Below are 14095 nucleotides of genomic sequence, written 5' to 3'. Positions count from 1 at the left end.
CCTACCCACCGCCCAACTCCTGTTCCCAGATTTTCACAACAGAATCTGAGGCACTGGGCAGGGAAGAAGCCTTACCTTTATCCAGACCCACCCTCCTTCAAAAACGCCACTCACTTAAAAATGAAGTTTTGTGGGGCACTGGAGCGGTTCAGTCAGTTAAGCGTGTGACTTCAGCTCAGGTCATGATCTCGCGGTTCATGAGTTCGAGCCCCGCGTCAGGATCTATGCTAACAGCTCAAAGCCTGGAGCCTGCTTCCGATTCTGTGTCTCCAGCTCTCTCCCCCTCCCCCACTCACGCTCTGTCCGTCTCTCTCTCAAAAATAAAGAAACATTAAAAAAATTTTAATGAAATTTTGCTTTCTGTACATGTAAATCACAATAAGGATGAATTTTTAAACTTCATTTTTCAAATGAGAAAAGTGAGACTAAAAAAGGTTAGATCTCTTTCCCAACTCAAAGAGTAGAACTTGGATCTGAACCCAGGCCTGCTTAATTCCACAGCCAGTACTCTCAAATACTGCACTAACAGAAATAAAATCCCAAGAAGCCATTTGGCAATATACAAGTCTGTGGCAACAGTTCATACCTTAACTTCAACCAGCTGTCCTTCAGAGAGACACCAATGCTTACAAGGGACGTGGGCAAAATAGCATGAATTATTCAGCACAAACCATCAGACCCATTATAGAAACAATGCAACAAACATAATCCACCATCTTGTATGGAGGCTGATTTTCGTATTCACTGGAAATGCCATATTCTTTTGATTTTATGTCTTCAGGCAAGTTGCTTGTGCATACAAGCTCTGAAAGTCTCTTATACTTGGAAGTACAGAATGTATAAGTCAGTGCATAATGAACTAAGTGCTCACTGAGTACTTGATGATGAACTAAATGAATGACAATGTTTCAGTAGTGTGCAGCAGATGCTGGGTAGGAGGAAGTGGCATTGTTGAAGGGATTTTAATCCGAATTTCATTTGAACCCAAAGAAGGTGAATTCATTCTTCTTCACAATGGTCCTCCAGACCAAAATTCATGTTTATCTTATTGTTCCTCTGTGAGGATTAATTTATTCCAAGGGGCAAAACATTTCTTTCTTTCTTTCTTTCTTTCTTTTTTCAATGAAATTCCTTAGTCGTTAGTTATTTCAGGCCCTAACAAAAAAAGAAGGAACGTCCAAATGACGAGCTGAAGGTTTCAATAGTGTTAATCTAAGACCATTGGTTTTGAAAATATCAGGGAAGTAGCATTTCTACCTTGACAAAATAAGATCTGAGACAATCCTTACCACAAATTGTATTGTGCTGTGGTTAGGAGCAGTCACCACAACTCTGGGGGCACCTGGGTGGCTCGGTCGGTTGAATGACTGACTTCAGCTCAGGTCATGATCTCACAGCTCATGAGTTGGAGAGCTACTTGGGCTCACTGCCAGTCAGCCTATCAGCACAGAGCTGTTTGGAATCCGCTGTCTCTCTCTCTCTCTCTCTCTCTCTCCCTCTCTCTGCCCCTCCCCGACTTGTGCTCTCCCAAAAATAAAAAATAATAAATAATTTTTTAAAAAAAAGAAGAAGAAGCAATCATCACAACTCTGGAAACATCTGCAATAAAAGAAACATTCAGTGGCAAAAATTGAAATTTCAAGGGCCCAAGGTGAAATTTCACAAAGGGACCTCCCCTTAAGGCCGCTGCTCCTGAAAATATCCTCAGCGTCCAATATACCCTTTGGTGAATTTCCTGAGAGTTATAAGAACCTTTTAGACAGTTATCAGCTTAAAAGAATTTTCCAATGACATTCAGCCTGCTTCCACCTCACATGTGCCGCGTTCGGCAGTGTGGCTTTGAATAAGTCATTAAACGGCTGTAAGCTTCAGTCTCCTCCTGGGAAAAATGAGAGGCTGGCACTTACACTCTCTGGGGCTCCCACTGCTGATATTTCATGATCCAATCAAACTCAAAAATAAAATGGCAGACTGTAATACGTAGGCTTGACATTAGGTCCAAAGGCATTTCTCAGAAGTTGGAAGTGTTGGTGGCAGGGCCAGCATATCTCCATCTCTGGACTCAGGTTCCCTCCTATGCCACACAGGGTGGGTCCTGCACGGGGAGCAAGAGCAGGAGTTGCGCCCCCCACCTCCCCCCACCCCCCCAGGCCTTGTGTGTTCACAGGCAGAGGGGCCTCCACCCAGAGGGACGCCTCTTCTCAATTCACTCTCAAGAGCTGTCTGAGACCAAGAGAAAAGCAACTGTTGAGTGAAAATGTACTTCAAGGTACTAGCCTATCTGGTAAGAGAATGCAAAGCACCGATACCAGAGGGTCTGTAACTTCCTACTCATTTCTCTCATTTGAACGACAACAGCAAAGCCAACTTTAAAGAACTAAAATAACTACCCTCTTACAAAGACTTTGAGAGAAAGCTACATAGGATTTAAGGACATTTCTTGGTAAACAGGCTACAGAAGATACCAGGACTTGGATTCAGAGGATATGTCCATAATTTCAAAGGTTTTTCTGAGGTGTGTCAGATGGGTCTTCTGAATACTCAGCCTCTTCGGTCTCTCCTGTCAATCCTGCCATCACTCTTTCTTCCTGGTTTAAGCCTCCTTCTTAACCCTGGGGCCACAAAGAAACTGGGGAACACTCAGAAGGCCAAATCGCACAGTGGACGAGCCCACCCTCCCTTGCCTTAGACCAGGGTGTGCAGAAGTCCGGAGACCAGATGGGGAGCGATCCGCCATTCACACTGCATTTCCACTCACACCATTTGGGGCCAAAGCAAGGGGATCCAGATACCCTGTTCCAGGACTTCAAGCTCTCTTCTAAAAGACCAGGAAAGACCTCTTAAGGAGGCGACATTAAACTGGAATCCTAATGCAAACTGGTGCAGCCACTCTGGAAAATAGTGTGGAGGTTCCTGAAAAAATTAAAAATAGAACTACCCTACAACCCAGCAATTGCACTACTAGGTATTTATCCAAAGGATACAGGAGTGCTGATTCGAAGGGGCACATGCACCCCAATGTTTATAGCTGCACTATCAACAATAGCCAAAGTACGAAGAGAGCCCAAATGTCCATTGACTGATGAATAGAAAAGAAGATGTGGTCTATATATACACAATGGGATATTACTTGGTGATTAAAAAAAAATGAAATCTTACCATTTGTAACAACATGGATGGAACTAGAGTGTATCATGCTAAGTGAAATAAGTCCATCAGAGAAAGACAAATATCATATGATTTCATTCATTTGTGGAATCTAAGAAACAAAAGAGATGAACATAGGGGAAGGGAAGTAAAAATAATATAAAAATAGAATGAGTGACAAACCATAAGAGACTCTTAAATACAGAGAACAAACTGAAGGTTGCTGGAGGGGAGGTGGGTGCAGGGACGGGCTAAATGAGCGATAGGCATTAAGAAGAGCACTTGTTGGGATGAGCACTGGGTGTTATATGTAAGTGATGAATCACTAAATTCTATTCCTGAAATCATTATTACACCATATCTTAACTAACTTGGATTTAAATTTTTTAAAAAGTAGAATCCAAACTAATGAGGAATCAGCTCTGAGAAGTGTAGGAGCAGCATGTATCGAGAAGTCTAGAATATTTAGGAAGTGTAAAGAACAATGTGACTAGAAGACAGTTTGTTGGGTACAGGGCTCTAATGGACTTAGGAGAGGTGGACAGAGGCCAGATCAAATAAGACCTCTGGCTTTGCTGGGTTCCCCTGAATCAGGCCATGAATGAGGATTTGAATGCAAGTAGTTTATTTGGGAGCAAGCACAGACAGGGAGCAGGAAAGTGAGACAGAAAGGGAAGGAAGGTGGTACAGGGTGCATTAATGAGCAGTTCACCGCCATGGGCAGCTGGGGCTCAGCCACGTGGGGTACTCTGGCAGAATGCACAGAACACACCTCAGAGTCCCTACCACATGAGGCCAAGAGAGTTGGGGAATTCATCCACCAATGCTTGTCCATCCCTGGTTGAGACCTGCTCCGGGGGCATTAACTCCCAGAGACTTCCTGTCTAGGCCTCAGATGGAAAGCTGCACATGACTTCAGTAGAAAGCTGCCCAAGTACACAAGTCCCGAGGGGAAGTGGGCAGTACTTGCTAGAGCCTCATAGACAAAGGTCCTTCTCCTCCTTGACCATTCAGATTCAGGCTCTTTCAGAAAGAGCCCGAGCTTCTTCCTCACCTAACAGACCCACAATGTGTCATTTACACAAGGATCAAGTGCCACCTTGCTTCACAGCAGCACTCTACATCCACCAGCAAATGGAGGACACAAGGAAAAGGTTACAGTTTCAGAAAGCACTCGAAGATATATTGAGCTAGACAGTCTGGGTTCAAATCCTGTTTCTCCCATTACTTCCCACGTGACCTGTGACAAATTACTTAACCTCACTGAGCCTTTAAACTGGGGATAAAATATCTTCCATGGAGAGCTGTGAGACGTGAGTGAGATATTATAGGCACAAGTACCTGATATATAATAAGTGGTCAATAAATAAGTGTTCATTACTATCATTATCATTAATGTACAATGAATATTCAAGTGTGCCCTTACCCCAGAGTCACATTTTGGGGGTTAGAAAGAAAATAAAGCTGAAACACACATTCACACACACACACACACACTCACACACACACACACACACACACACACACACCCCTTTGTTTATTCTGATCTGTCTGGTTTGGAGTAATCCAGGCCAAGGTTTTCTCCCGTTATGCTGAAAAATTACACACTGGCTGTATTCACTGTTCCCTGAACATCTAAGAAATCATTTGACTTATTGCCTCGGCACTTCAGAATGTCAGCACAAAGAACGCCAAGCAAAATTTAAGGAATACTAAGCAAATACCTGATATCACCTGATACTTCTCGTGGCAAAGGAAACCGGGAGAACTCCATTCCTATTTTAAAGCTACTTTATAGGGATAAAATAATGACTGGGCCTGGAAATTCAAATGTTATGAGCAAAAACCACTAATATGATGTGGAGGATCGGATCCCACCCGCTCTTCCCCATTTATGTGAACAGCATGACTTTGGCAGCAATTAAAAGCTAATGGCTTGCCAATGATGAGCTTTTCCGTCAAAAAGATAAATTAGGACAATTTAGGACTTGTTTGGTTTTGACATCCACCCATTCCCTAGTGCCCACAATTAAAAACGGGCCAATCAAATCTCACATTCCTCATTTATTTAAACAAAAGTGGAAAATCACTGACCCACATACGGATTGACCTTTTTAACAGGTATGGAATCTGAAAAACTAGTGAGAGAAAAGTGCTTCTAACTCCACAACTCTTCTTTTCTACGCCACACCCCATGATTACTAAGCTCACAGACTGTGTGGAGATGCTTCCATTAGGGTGTAGCTTAAAGAGCACCGAGCTAGGAGCCAGGAAACTCCATCTCTGGACCTCCATTTTGTCATCTATAAAATGAGAGTGTTGAATTACAGTGTGAGGTGCTGCTAAGGCAACTCAACCCATGTTTCCCCACCTAAAAAGAGGGGAGGAGCTTCTAAACTTTTCCAGAAAGGAACGATGGTGATGGAGCAGGAGCAGGGGTATGGCACCGACAGAGAAGGACACAGCAGCCATTCTTGCTAAGAAGTTCTCTGGAAAACACTATGAAGAATGACACAGAATAAATAAAAAGTCAGTGAAATGACACACCTCCTAGCCCCCGATGGAGAGATGAAGAGAAACGTTGATGTTCTCCACAACTCTAAAATATCCAAGCTTTACAGCACATATTCAACTTTCAAAGGGCTGATAACCCTTGAACTATATGGGTATGAACTATGCAGGTCCATTTACATGCAGATTTTTATTGATAAATACAGTGCAGTTTATTATTAAGAGTGTTTTCTGTTCTTTATGATGTTCTTAATAACATTTTCTTTCCTCTAGCTTACTTTATTATAAAACAGTATATAACACACATAACATACCAATATGTGTTAATCAACTGCTTCTGTTATCAGTAACACTTCTGGTCAACTATGGGCTACTGGTAGTAAAATTTTTAAGGAATCAAAAGATTTTTTTACTGTGCCAGGGGTAGGGACCCTTAACCCCCGTGTTGTTCGAGGGCCACATATATATATTTATTTTTTTAGGTTTATTTATTTATTTTGACAGAGAGAGAGACAGCATGCCCATGCACACACACAAGTGAGGGAGGGATGGGGGGGGGGTGGAGAGAATCTCAAGCAAGCTTTGTGCTGTCAGTGTGGAGCCTGTTGCAGGGCTCAATCCCCTGAACTGTGAAAGCACGACCTGAGCTGAAACCAAGAGTCAGATGCTCAACCCACTGAGCCACCAAGGTGCCCCATGAGTATTTTCAAAATCATTTCAAATTTGTCAACACTTTAAGCATCCTTCTGAATATGTAATAAATTTTAGCATCTTCTTTTAGAGTTTGTATGTCAGAGCACAATGCCACCCTTAGTGTTTTAATTCAGAGTGTTCCGTCTCTGCAAACTCCAACATTACAAGGACTGTGGGGCTTAAGGATTGGATTTGACGATTTCTTCTATCAGCTTCATGCTGATACAGACCCACTATTTTCTTTTGCCAATTCCACACCCTGTACCAGAAAAGAAAAAAGCAGAAAGTTAAAAGTTCGAGGGAGAGTCAACTTTAGCAAATTCCCTCTTCTCCTCTCTCAACAAATGCACAAAGACAAGACACATATAGAAGCATCACCAGTATATGCCTGAGCTCAAGCTGTCAGTCACATTGCAACAATGATTATGCCAACTGTCATCATACATATTTTGTTCCTGTTGTAGTGAAATTAATATAGGGCAGAGGTTCTCAAACTTGAGTGTGCATAGAACCACCTGGAAGATGTTAAACCACAGACTGCTACTGTCCCCCTGTTTCTGATTCAGTCTAGGATGGAGCCTGAGAACTTGCATGTTTCATAGGTTCCCAGGTACCTCTGATGTTGGTGGTCCAGAAACCACATTCTGAGTATCACAGTTGTGGGCAAATCCCTGAGCATCCAGGAAGGTGGAGCCTACTCGTCCCTGGCATCAAAAGAAGTCAGAGAAGGAAATCTGGGTTCGTTTTATTTCTTCCTTAAATTCAGATCCAATTAACATTTACTGAGCTATGCAAGGCAGTGGATTAAATGCTTTCAACTTTTAATTCTCACGACCACTGCTATTGCTACTGTCATCCTTGTTTTCTTTCTTTTAAATGTTTGCTTATTTATATTGAGAGAGAGAGAAGCATGCATGTGAATAGGGGAGGGGCAGAGAGAGAGAGAGAGAGAAAGAGAATGAATCCCAAGCGGACTCTATGCTTTCAGCGCAGAGCTCAACTCAGGACTCGATCCCACGAACCGTGAGATCAGGACCTGAGCTGAAATCAAGAGCCAGATGCTCAGCCGACTGAACCACCCAGGTGCCCCTGTCAGCCTCATTTAAAAAAGAAGCAAACTGGGGCACCTGGGCGGCTCAGTTGATTGAGCATCCAACTCTTGGTTTCAGCTCAACTCATGATCTCATGTTTCCTGAGTTCGAGCCCCACACCGGGCTCTAAGCTGACAGTACGGAGCCTGCCTGGGTTTCTCTCTCCCTCTCTCTCTGCCCCTCCCCCCGCTGGTGCTGTCTCTGTCTCTAAATAAATAAATAAATAAATAAATAAATAAATAAATAAGAGAAGCAAACTAAGACTGCAGAGAGATTGAGAAAGTTGCCCGAGACCACAGATCCAGCAAGAAGAAAAACCAGAATTCAAGTTCAGGTCTGCAGACTCTAAGTCTGTCCAGCGACCTCAGCGATGCTGTCAATTCCCACTCTCTGGAAGCTGCCAAAGGCCTCTGAGCAGAGGTTGTGACTGGCATTGACAGAGGATGGGGAGGTACTGTGGGAACTGCAGAGGGAAGGGCGTTAAAGGAACTCTCTTCACATGCACATCTGGCTAAGTGGGCTGACAGACCAACTCCTTTCCCTGTACCTCAGCTCTGCCAACTGTGCAATGAAAGACCAAAATAGTTGCCACCTACCCCTCAGCTTGTTCCCAAGAATGAGATAAGAGCTCTCAGCTATTATGTAAGAAGCACTTTTCTTTCCAAACCCTCCACTTGCTGGATAGTCTGAAAGACTCTGAATCTTATAAAAGACGGGGTTCGCCCTTACTGGCTTGAACTGATTGCAATGGTCACCCGGCTCTCCCATTCTGACCTCCATCCCCTCCCCTGGCCCTAAAATCAACAAGCTGGGAACTCAAAGTTCAAAGCATGCTACCAAAATATGTGCATTTCAGAAACTCCATTTGTTCCTGCAGAGTACTTGACTGGAGAATTTTTCTGATAGCTCAGTTGGACACATTTTGAGATGTTTCTCAGATTCCACTCTCACTCTGTACCTCACAAGCCCTGAAGGCATATGCTGTAGGCTCTGCCTGCTGAGTAACTGGCAGGAGGCCTGTCACACCTATTTTGTAAGCTGAGAAGGGCTGTATCAAGAGCCTCATCTTATAATTAAGACTCTTGTGGAGTTTAGTTGGTCTCATCTCATGAACAGAGAGAAATGCTCGGGTTCAGCATTAGTCAATGACCAAACATTGCAGAGAACACATAAGTGTTCCAGAGTCAAAGTGAGCAATAAAAGATTGATTTTCTTTTGTTTCCTTTTCTTGGCTTTGGGTCTCAGAAATATGGCCAGTTTCCCCTTTCCCCGACCTCTCCTTGTGGGTGTTTGTTTATTAATGCAATGGAGTGACACCCAGAGAGCCCTACCCTTGCTCTGAAGTTCTGATTGTAACGGAAACAGTAGCAGGGGTGAAGTGTCACTGTGGTTATCTAATGATCAAGGACAGCATGTCTGAGAGAGAGAGAGCAGCCAGGTCTCCGGCTGTCACCACATGGTTCATTCTGCCTCTACTCTCACTGCCCTGCCAGTGACTAATTGATCTGTGAAAGCCCTTGGAGGTACTTTGAGTAAGAAAGACACATTGTATCTGCTTACAACAAATCCTCAGAGGGAAAAAAAAAAAAAAGTTTCATGCACAAATTTCTCTGCTTGACTCTTTCTCCCATTCATTTCCCTACTAAGTCTTCAGCACCCAAAGAATTAAGTAGACGGGAAAAAAAAAAAATTCTTCACGTGGTCAGTTCCCGCCAAACAGAGATTGGCACATAAAGAAAGGAAACCAGAATCGATAGCGAAAATGAAGGAAAGAAAAGTAGGCACTAAGGATGGAAAGCAGTTCTGTGGCCTTGAAGCCACTGTATTTAAGACAATTACCAGATCTCAAAGTCAACATGTTCTGTTTCGACCACTGACCAGTAATGAGGATAACTCATAAAAAAGCAGAATCCTGTAGTGCAGCTTCCTGGCAACTTCATTTAACACACCACATTCTAATAGACTAAATTTCTACCTCCAGCAACCGATCGAATATTTCTATACATAGATTCAAAAGTGCTGTCGGTCTGTTGTAAATTCATCCTCACAAATGTACCAAAAGGTTTATTTGAGATGTCTTGCTCCCCAACTGTGGATGAGACTTGCATTTTGGCTTTCTGACTCAGCTTCTGCCTATAGTGCATTTGCTTTTCAAAAAGAGTTTGCCAGGGCTGCAGAAAGAGTTGAAGGAATATTGATAAGAATACTGGGCTTTTATCAAAAGCTTCTTCTTGTAAGTAACTTGGCCCAAACTCAGAGTTCTTCCCCTGTTGCTGACTGATCCCAAGGTACCCTTGGGTAAAAGGCAGTAAAGTCATTCTTGGGCCTTTTGCACATGCCTGTGTTAAGCACTTTGGACATCTGGGATAAGGAGGCTGTATTCATTCCTTTATTCACTCAGTCAGTATTTATTAGGTATCTGAAATGTGCCAGACTCACAAGTAGAATTTATTTTTTCATCACTAATTGTCACATATGGTCTGCAGAAATAACTGGTCCATTTTTCTTGAAACAGTATGCCACAAGACAGTGGATGGAAGATCTATTCTTCCCCCTTCTTCACAGCCTCTAAGGTAAGTTCCACAGGGGAAGAGTTCTGGAGCATTGAGCCAACTGCTAACTACATCGAATTCCTTTGGTAACACCTATTCCATTGGCTTAAATCTGATACAACACAGGATAACACATAGCTTTCCAGAACCACGCACACCCAGAACCCACGTAAGTGCAACCTCACTTAGGATATTTTCTAAAATACCTACCTATGCAGCAGAGAATTTTCTAAATGACTTTTAAAGACATTTGAAGGTTGGGGTGCCTGGATGGTTCAGTCAGTTGAGCGTCCAACTTCAGCTCAGGTCGTGATCTCACGGTTCATAGGTTCGAGCTCCACATCGGGCTGCGTGCTGACAGCTCAGAGCCTGGAGCCTGCTTCGGATTCTGTGTCTCCCTCTCTCTCTGCCCCTCCCATGCTCACTCTCTGTCTCTCTCTCCCTCAAAATAAATAAACATTAAAAAAAAAAAAAAGATGAGGGGCGCCTGGGTGGTCAGTTGGTTGAGCATCTGATTTTAGTTAGCTCAGGTCGTGATCTCACAGTCCATGAGTTTGGACCCTGCGTCGGGCTCTGTGCTGACAGCTCAGAGCCTAGAGCCTGCTTCAGAGTCTGTGTCTCCCTCTCTCTCTGCCCCTCCCCTGCTTATGCTCTGTCTCTCTCTCTCTGTCAAAAATAAATAAACATTAAAAAAAAAAAAGATTAAAGACATATGTAACTTATTCTCCCACTCATTTCTGGGCTCTCTCAATCACCAGAGGTAACCAAGCAGACTCAACATCAGAAACCCATCAAAATTACAGGGCTGGTCTTTTTAATCTTTTGAAAATTCAGTCAAATTGCCATCACTCTTGTTCCATAATGTGGACAAGTATTTCTTGTCCAGCTTCACAGGATTCAAATCTATTTTTTGCTATATAGACAAAATAATACAAGTATAATAAAAAGAAGTTGTATTTGAAGAGCCTTTACTGGCTTATAAAACATGATATAGTTAACAAAAGCATTTTCTCATTTAATCACAGCACTTTAACATTCACTGAACAAACACTTATTAACCCCTTAATAGATTTCCCTGGTGCCTAGCACAACACGTGGTAGATGAAAAATAAGACAGGGTCTCTGCCCTCAAGAAATCCAGAGTCTACTGGGTAAGAAAGACAAGTCAACAATAACTACAGTACGATATAAGGGCAATAGAGAAATATATTACAAAATATTTATATTTTATCAATATAAAAATAGAAGCAAGATAACAGACATTAAGTATTCAACATTAAAAATGGTATTTAGAGGAGCTTGGCTTACTTATAAATTCCTAGACAGCAGAGATATCTAGGTATATGTGCATAGATAGGAACATAATAAAATATTTTTGACGGTAGTGCACAACAAGGGGTGGAAGCTATTCCGGCAGAAGAGCTGGAGGTGGTAGAGACGGTGATGGTGGTGGATTTGGGAAGAGTTGGGCATTTCTTGGTTAATCAGAACCGATGCCCTTTCCTCTTATGCCACTGATACCCAGCCAGCCCTGAGACATCTCTCTTCATAGCCCAACAGTCCAGTGGTTCACCACAGAACTAATATACACGCAACCATAGCAACAACCACCACAAAAATATTAGCCGTGACTGATTATTTGCCAACAGAGCATGTGCTGAAGAACTCACAGCCAGTGGCCCCTTAGAAATGTACCTGAATGTCAAGAAAGCAAAAAAAAAGAAGCCCTCTACTCAAGCCTGCTTTTGATTAGTTGAGCACCATGTGCATGAACAGAAGAGGCAACGAGAATTTTGAGGAGGGTGAGAAAGGCAGGCAGGGAGGAAGAAACCAAACACGAATTGAAAGCAGATGACACAAAGCCCCTGGCTCATGTAGCTCCACAGGAATGAGAAGTAAGTTTCTTGCAGAAGGACAACTATCAGAAAGAGAAAAAAAAAATGGTGGTAATAAATCCTAACAAAAGCCAACAAAAGAAAACGTTGGACAATTTGTTGGACAAATATTCAGTAAGGCCGATCCACCTCACCGCGTTGTTGTAAAGAACAGCTAATAAAAAAAATTGTCAAGGATACTACAAACATAGAAGAACTAACCAATAATAAGAATATTAATAATAAGGGAGGGTCTAGGAATGAAACCAGTTCCATTAAGACCAAAGATGTTGAGCAACCAGCACAGAAATAAAGAAAACAGATATGACCGCCTGGAGGCGATCCAAACAAACAAGAACCAAAATATTTTTTGCTCTTAATTTTTAAAAAGAAGACAACTTTACAGGGTATAAGACTATAAATAAATATTGGTCAATGGGCTCTTGCTTTCCCCAGAGGCAGCTCCCTTTGAAATGACTTCCTGGACAGAGGGCATAAGGGAGTTGAAGGCTCCTACTCTCCTCCCTAGAGCTCATGGTCCAGGACAGGAAGGCTTCCCTCCCCGTCTTCACAATTTGGGATTGGAAAAAACACTGGAAGGAATCCAAAGCTGTGGTTCATTTCATTCTTTCATTTCCTGCCTTTGCCAAATGCTTAACAATTACAAACAAATGTTGTCTTCACAGATACTTTCTTCTAGATGAACATTCTGCTCATCTTGGTTGCTTATGTGTATGTGACTTGAGAAACACTTTCTAAATCCTCAAGGTGACAGGATCTCCACGTAATGATAATGATTATTTAATGTCATCATCACAATAGGCTGCCTGGGCAAATGAAATGCTTGCTGGGTCTAAAGCATTCACTCAAGTGAGGTAAATTAACACTTTCCAGGGTACCAGATTTCCCATTGGGATGCTAAAGAAGGTAATTCATTACCCAGGCATTCTCCACCCTCAACACTGCTGTCTAGCAGCAAGTTCTTCACTTGCTTAACTGTCAGACTTCTCAGCCAGTGTGGGGAAGTCCAAGAGAGATAAGAATATGCTGAGAAGGTCCAGGCTGGGTGGATATTTTTAGTCATCTGAAGATAGTTCCGGGTGATAATAGTCCTCATAATGTAACCCACATGAATGTGGCCCATCTCACCTTTCAAAGCACTTTTATGGCATAAATCATCCCCTTTGATCCTCACAATAATCCCTGAGGTATGCAAAGCAGGTATTATTATAGTTAGCACCTGGCTATGGCAGCAACAAAGGCATAGACAAATGGCATGGAGTAAGCCTAGAAGACATAGGGAAGCAAGAAAGGGGATACCAGGAAGAGGGGCTAAACCCCAAAACCAGTAGCATCAAAAGCATTGGGTGTCTGGGAACAGGACACACAGTTGCACGTGGATGGAGAAATGTGAACAGGCTCAGGTGTCTTAATGGGTAGACTAGATTTAAAAGATGACTATTTCTAAGACCAAAATCAAGAAAGACGCTAACTAAAAGGAACCAACCAGGTCTGCTATTTGCCAGGTGTTTTCCTGTAAGATATTAACAGGTTTCATCTTCACAACTGATCTATGCAACATAGATATTATGAACCCATTCTTTACAGATGAGAAAACTGAGGCTCAGAAGAGTGATGTTATCTGCCCAAGGCATCATATCTGCTAACTGGAGAAGATGAGATTCAGGGTCTAGGAGAAGGACAAAGCAACAGAGGGCTGGGGGCTCTCAACAGGAATGACTAGCAATCAATTTAGGGCAGCAACCATAAGAGTATCAAGAAAAGAGTTTAAGAATAAGGAACAAGGGCCTCCAGAGCCCTGGATTCTTTGTGTACTGCCTGCCCTGGAGGTGTAGCAGAGGCTGGGCTCACACTACCTGCTGAGGAGCCACGTCTGACTGAGTTGGGAGAGGCAGAGTAACAAGCGAGATGATTCCTGGCACTTATCCCCCTTTTACAGGTGAGGAAACTAAGTCCCAGAGAGGGAAAGTCCCAAAGAAGTGGGAGAGAAGTTGCTTTTCATCTGCCAGAGCAAGAGGAAGGAGAGTATCTGAAAACACACAAGTCTGGGAGGATCACGAAGGCTGGCAAGAAACCTGCTGCTGGTGAGAAAGCCCAAGATGATGGAAGAAAGTAGAATGGTCAGAGCCAAAGGAACAAAATCAGGACTTGAGGTAGTGGTGTAGTACATTGGACAAGATGCTTCTCTGAGTTTCATCTGTAAAAT

The 14095-nt window shown here is 42.8% G+C and overlaps 1 long non-coding RNA gene across 1 annotated transcript in view; it reads right to left on the bottom strand.

The window, feature by feature from the left end:
- LOC131512228 (uncharacterized) overlaps positions 1-14095 on the bottom strand; it is a 195488-nt gene that overhangs the window by 75997 nt on the left and 105396 nt on the right. The window contains exon 8 of the long non-coding RNA XR_009262038.1: positions 5519-5646. This is a non-coding gene — a long non-coding RNA (uncharacterized LOC131512228). The remainder of the gene's footprint in view (positions 1-5518; positions 5647-14095) is intronic.

Source organism: Neofelis nebulosa, chromosome 1, assembly GCF_028018385.1.
Source record: "Neofelis nebulosa isolate mNeoNeb1 chromosome 1, mNeoNeb1.pri, whole genome shotgun sequence".
NCBI classification, from domain to species: domain Eukaryota; kingdom Metazoa; phylum Chordata; class Mammalia; order Carnivora; family Felidae; genus Neofelis; species Neofelis nebulosa.
Note: the sequence above shows the minus strand (reverse complement) of the source record. Positions and strands in the feature narration are given on the sequence as shown.